Below are 7147 nucleotides of genomic sequence, written 5' to 3'. Positions count from 1 at the left end.
CTAAACGTAACCTGAATTAAACTCTAACTTTACCTCTGCCATGAACATATGTGCCCCGAATCACATGAGACAGATTTTCATCATCAATGGTGGTCATTTAATGGTGTTCATCACCAGCGAAGCTAGTTTGAACGCAAGATAATTTATGTTTATTTGCCCGAAACAGCCAGTTTACTGTACATGAGCTGGTAAGCTAGCAAAAAAGGTCAATCACTAAACTCAGCACTCACCTGAGACTCCGATTCTCTATCGTCTTTTTCCCCTTCCCCTCTCTGTTGTGCAATGTCCATGAAGTAAAGTAACATTTCCTCTCCAGCTCCAGTCGGCAGTACACGTCACTGGACACAAACTACCGACAATTGGAGGTCGCCTTTGCGGATTGCTGCTGCAGTCAGGTTGATAGACAGGAGTGTAGAAATCCACCTTTTAACCCCAAAAGTTAAAAAGTAATCCCTGAGCTTCCCATTAGCTATTCCCTTCAGCGATTAAATGACTCTGGAGAATCCGATGTGACTCTGGGTGTTTATTCCTCCAGACGGTCTGTCTGGGCACCTGATTCTCTCAGCCAGACCTGACCAACTCTGATCATCGGAGCAATGGTTTCAGAAAAGAATCAGTCCTGATGCACTCTTGTTGGAGTTTTCCAGAACCAATCCCTGCTAACATTGCGCGAGAGGCGAGTTATACCCAGGACAGGTCGCCAGTTCATCACACGGTTGACACAAAGAGGCAGACAATTATTCACGCTCACATTCACACCTTCAGGCAATTAACCTGATCCATGGACTGTGGGAGGAAGCCACAGCACCCGGAGGAAACCCACAGAGTCACAAGGAGAACATATAAACTCCACACAGTAAGGCCTCAGCCAGCTCAGATGGCTTGAACGCAGAGCCTTCTTCCTGTGAGGCGACGGTGCAAACCACTGCTTCACCGTGCTGTCCCGTTGTCTTGGACAAACATGCAGTGGGAGAAAAACCACAGGGGATTGTTGGGTGTCATTAACAGATTCCTAACACATCTGTTTCTGGAAGAATTTGAAGAGGAAATAAAGTCAGAAATGCAATGAATTTTGATGTCGTGTTCGAGTGAAGAGGGAAATGCAGCCCACACATGCAACTTGATAAAGTCAAATTCCATTATCCAGCCATCCATTATCTAAAACAGCTTATCCTTTTCAGGGTCGCGGAGGGCTGGAGACGATCACTGCTAACATTGGACACTGCCAGTTCATGACAGACAGACTCTACAAACTCCATAGTCTCAGCCGGCCTACGCTTTGAGCCCAAAACCATCTTGCAGTGAGGCAAAAGTTGTTATCACTGCGTCTTTGTATCACCCAGTGTCTTTGGCAGACATTCACTGGGAGAAAGACAGGCCTTCAGAGAACCAGAAGGGATTGTTTGGTGTCATTAACAGATTCCTAATCCGACAACAAAACATGTCTGTTTGTGGAGGAGGCATGACTCAAAGAGGAAACAAAGTCAGAGAGAGAAACCAAGTTTTGTTAAGAGTGAAGTTGGAAAAGCAGCCCACACATGAAACTTGATGAAATGCAGAATTTAAAATGATGAGAGAAGAGCGGTGAACATTTGAGGCGATTAACAGAGAATGTAATGAAAAGATGCCCTCCTCATTTCTGTATTCAGTCAGGGAGAAAAGTTAACAGTGTAACCTCACTCTGCCCTCATGTGTTTGCCTGCTAAATGCTTCAGCTGACACAGTAATTATGCACTTTGCGCGTGTTACCAGGAGTTTGACAAACCCCCGCTTGCCACAGGTTTTGTTGTGATTGCAGCCTCGCCATCATCTGCATATCAAACACCTGCCACCTTTTAGAGATAACTAACCCCCGCATGATCCTAGTCGATGGCGCCGACTGCACAGTCTCACAGCCAGAGACAGTGACTTAGCACTGCGCTCAGATTCTATGTTTTTTAGTCTAATGATAGAGATCATAGATATTATGACTGAATTTTCCGAGCCTGTAGATTCTGTTGGATTAGGAAAATAATGAGAGGAGTGTAGCTGACAGGCGCTGACTAACGCACTGCTCTTTAGATGGAGTGTTAGTTACGGAGGTTGAATGTCATGAAGCCTTAGCTTGATGCTAAATTTACTTAATAAATGCTACCAGAGAGCAGGCTTGCTGTTTGCTGCCCAGAATCATTCTCAGAGGAGATCAGGCCTGGGATATGCCCGTGCATTAATGAGCATATACACTTGATATATTTAGGACATCTTCTTGATGTTGAGCTGCGGCCCTTATTTTCACGAACCACACTTTAGCTGTCTGAAACATTTAAAGTCTGTCTCTAATTGGTCTGCTTCTCTTTATGTCCACATCTCCCTCTGTGTTAATGAAGATTTAATAAGGGAAATCAGCGTAGGATGCTGGGTGAGTTTACCTCATCAGTTGATGCAGTGCCCCGTTGTTCTTTACATTATATGAGATGATGTTCACTGTCTAATCTTTACCTCTGCTGCAGTTAATTACTCTATTTATTGATTAGACCAGGGCTGCTCAAAGTGGGGCCCGTAGCCCAAAGTTGGCCTGGGCAAAATGTAAAAATAATAATAATATGAATTACTGTTTATGCTGTTTTCTTTTTTTGCGAGGTAAAAATGCTCTTTAAATATGTAGGATTTTTTTCTTTTTTTTCATAATCTGATAATCATTTAAGGGAGCTGGGGATCGTTGTACTACAGAAGCCCTGAGAGGCAAGTGAAGAATAAATTAAGGAACTTGGAAAGATCATCCTTTTTTTAGGTCATAAACACAGAGAGAACAATTTAGGTCAGATTTAGAAGATGGATCACCACCAGGGCTTCCATATAGTCATTTTATATCTTTTGGCCCACGGTCCATCACTGAGTTGAAGTTTTGGCCCTCCAAGGGAAAAAGTCTGGGCACCCATGGATTAGAATACAATAGAAAAAACATTAGTTGACAACTACTTTGATAAATGTTTCAGTCATTTTTCAGCAACTTAAATGTAACAATTTGCTGTTTTTCTTTGTCATTTGCAGTGGTGGACTCAGGATGTTTGAGAGCCAGGGGCTGAAGAAATAAAAAGGGCACCAGCTGTATGCAGTGGGGAACCAGCAAGTAAAAAAGGGCACTACAAGGGCACCCTAGAGGGCTCTTTATCATGTCTTACCTATCATATGGGCATCGAAGAGGGCACTTTCACAGTGTTTTTTTAAATACTAGGGGTGGCGTCCACCAGTGGTCATTTATGACAGCAAATGCAGGATCTTTGGGCTTTGGACTGTTGGTTGGACAAATGAAACAACTTGAAGCTGTCAGTTTGGACTCTGTGAAATTATAATGAATTATGAATTATAACAAAAAGATTCTAAATACTGATTTGTGTATATTAAGGATGTGACAAAGAAAAAGACTTTTATCATGGTGTGCGATAAACACACTCACAATAAATGTATCATGGTAAATATTGTGAAAAATTGTAAATATCCTCAAAAATCAGATGTGTGTGAATACTACAAACAACCAAAACAGGAAGATGAGGTTACCACCATTTATTTATCCTTCATTTATGCAGGAACACCTTATTATTTATGATCACTTATTTAAGATTATTTGATCGTTTTTCATGAAAAAAAAAGTGTGTGTCCTATCTGTGATGGAACAAAAATGTTTGTTTCCTAACGAAATGTCCGGTTAAATTGATTCCAGTATGTTGTAGTGCAATTTTAGTTTTATTTTAAAGGGGCATTATGTAGTTGTTTTACTCAGAAGACAAAGATCTTCACTGACTGATTGTTTATGCCTAAACAAATTAAATTAACAAACTCTCTTTGTTTTTGTGACTGAATACAAAAACTGACCTTAAAAGGTCCCATATTATGAAAAACACATTTTCTCTGGTCTCCACATATATAAACTGGTCCTCCCTGAGCCTACCAACTCCCAGAATGAGGAAAGCAAACGAGTCCTGCCTGGTCTCTGCAGCCCACCCGCTGGTAAAACGGGGCTCCTACAGGCTGTTCAGATTCAGATCCTGTCGTGACGTAACGAAAGGAGTGATTTTCATAGGCCGAAAACACGCCCCCCTCTCCCCGGAGATATCCGAGAGGGGGGCGTTCATCCCCGAGGTGAAGGTCGGTGTGTCCAGCGGTAAGATAGCAGTGTTTCGCGGTGTTTTTGTTGGTTGTAAAAATCAACGTAAGTGCCTATTTTCTATCCCAGCTACAGAAGAACAGAAGAGACAGTGGTTGTGTTTATTTTTAAGGACAACATGTCGGCTAGGGTTCCTGTGAGTCTGTTTGTGTGTGCTAACCACTTCACATCGGCCTGCTTCAGTAAGGAGGGTCAGTACAAAGCTGGCTTTGCCTCGACACTGACCCTCGTAAAAGGATCAGTCCCAACCACACGGGACCCAGCAGCTGCACCCGAGCCACAGGTAAGTGTCGCCACGTGTTGATAGTATTTACAGTTGCCCACGAGTGTGGTGACGTCAGCTTGAAATTGGCTAAGTAGTTAGCTCCGCTTCGGTCGCTATGCAACGGCGTTTGAAGCGAGTTTAATGTTAATAATATTACGAGGGAGCTTGGTTGTCACAGTAAAAAGTCTGGAAACATGTGCAGACTGGAGACAGAGACTATGCGAACAGTGTCCAAGAGTTTGGAGACTGTGTTGGAGATGTTACCTGTTGCAGGTCAGTGGGGGATGGGAGCCGGGTGGTTGTGTTGGGGAGTCCTGCTGCAGCCGCAGAGTCTGTATTTTTCTGAGCCTCTCCTTCTGGGTCCGATTCTGGGTCAAACTGGTGTGGTTGAACGACAGCATCTCGGCGAGCCATAGCGATACATCCACCGTAAACATTATACATCCACCTAAACATTAGCGCATGCTACCGCTAGCGTCAGCGGCATCCTCTCCCTGAGAGGCGCGCGTAGCAGGACGGAGCTCATTAGCATTAAAGGTGCAGGCACACAGACAGCCTGCTGTCAGTGGAGCTCACCTGAGCGACTTTCAGACAGCTGAAGTTCAGGACCAGGATGGGTTTGGGGCAATACATTTCAAATACAGTGTTGTTGGACCTCTGACAGCTGTGTGAAATTGATGAAAAACAGTATAATATGGGACCTTTTTTAAAGGACAACACCATTTCATACTGTTTTACCTTGTTTACATGTGGCGGACCCTGCCACCTCTCTATGTTCAAACAGTGTTCTGGGGACCTTATTTTCCTCTGAAAACAGCAAATATCTTTCATTTCTTCCCCCAAAATCAACATAGTGCCCCTTTAAAGTTACAAGAAGGAAGAATTTTGATGATTGTCAGGACAATATTAATCGCAATTATGAGACAGGATGATTGTGACATGACATTTTCCTATCATCCCATGCCTGGTGTATATGTGACTCTCTCATTTCTTGCTAGTTTTCAGTCAGGTAGATGTGCAGTAAATACCCAGGATTCATGCCTTGACCCAGCATGCAAATACATCTTGTTAATGAGGCTGTTTCGGTTGGATTGAACCTTTCCGTGAAGGGTCAAGTGTGCAGCACATGTATCATTTTGTAATACTTCACAACGGTGAGTTTTGAGCCGAGTTACCCTGGGGACTGACAGGTGTTTCAAGCAAAAAGAGCTCCTGCAGAAAATCAAGGTTTTAATCATTACTCAGATAAAGACATTGGACACGTAGTTATATTTGAACAAGACGGGCCATAAGGTTGCTGTTGATAAGATGTGTGAATCCTCCTGGGAGTAACTAATTAAGTGATAGTCTTGGGGGGTCTCACTCAGTCATCTGTTCTCAGACTGAATGTAGTCAGGCAGTGGCCCCTACGGGCTACCGTCTGTAAAACAGAGCTGATGCTGCTCTGCAAAAAGCTCTACTGTATTTTTCTGTTGTTGTGAGGGCTGAGAAGTCAGACTGGCTTTTTTCTGTTTTTTTCTTTCTTTCTTTCTTTCTTTTAGCGTGGCACCTAGAATACAAATGGGTTTCTGTAAACTGTGCTGCAAATAATGAGTGAGTCAGGGAAAACACGCCGCGGGTCGTGCGTGAAGACACATACACAGACACAACAAGGCACTCGTTTGACACATGTAGGCCACCTCTCCCATTTACGCGCTGCTCTTCCAGGAAACCTGTCTCTGACCAACCACTGACCACTTATTCCGTCGCTCGACTTGATTTTTCAGCCTTTCCCAGGAATGCAGTGGGAGTTCACGGATGGCGGGATGTGTTGTGTCTGTGGGTGACAGAGAGGGGGAGGAGGGGGGCGCTCTGCTCTGCTCTGCTCTGCTCTGCTCGGTGCAGGACGCAGGAGACAGTCGCTCTCCAAGGTGCTGAAAGTCGGAGCGCTCCCTCCTCTCGGTCTCGCCTGCGCACGATGAACGCGACCTCAAGCCATGACTGGCTCCCGATCCCGTTTGGTTTCAATTCTTATCTAACTTCTGCCCTTGTGGATTTTTTTTATTTTTCGAGCCACCGCTGGATGTACGCGCACACATGTGTGCAACAAGACTGACTGCTGCTGCTGCTGCTGCTGCTGCTGCTGGTGCTGCCCGCTTTCTAACGTCCACCTGCTTCGTTGGGAAATATTGAATTTTAATTCTCAGGGAACGCTAAAGAGGATTTCTCTCGCTCTCTCTCGCTCTCTCTCTCTCTGTGTACCGCATGCCTTCGGACGTGAACTGTGATATTGTCTCAAAAAAGGTGAGTCCGGGGAGGATAACCATGAAGCAGACCTACTTTTATGTGGATATCATTTTCTTTGCGCTGGAAAGGAGGGGAGCACACCTCCAAAAGGCTTGTGTTTAATTGCTTTCTTTTAAAAAAAAAAAAGAAAAAGCCACCATCACGACCGAGAGGGGAGGATTATAGCGTCTGGTGGAGTCTTGGTGAATTCACCCAGTGGATAAAGTGAAGTTTCCCATAGGCTATAGGCGGCTATCTCTAATCAGCTCCAGCCACCTCTACTGCATGCGTTCTGGCTTCACACTCAGTGGACACCAACACGATTTCCAACGCGGTGAGTTGAGTATACATCCCTGTTGTCACTTGCGTTTGCAATTGATCTGTCAGGACACGCAACACTTAGAGACCAAGCGATTCTAAGCCGAGGAGGAGGAAGAGGAGGAGGTGGAGGAGGAGGAGAGGGGGGTCTTTAT

This window comes from Pagrus major, chromosome 9, assembly GCF_040436345.1.
Source record: "Pagrus major chromosome 9, Pma_NU_1.0".
Lineage (NCBI taxonomy): Eukaryota > Metazoa > Chordata > Actinopteri > Spariformes > Sparidae > Pagrus > Pagrus major.
Note: the sequence above shows the minus strand (reverse complement) of the source record.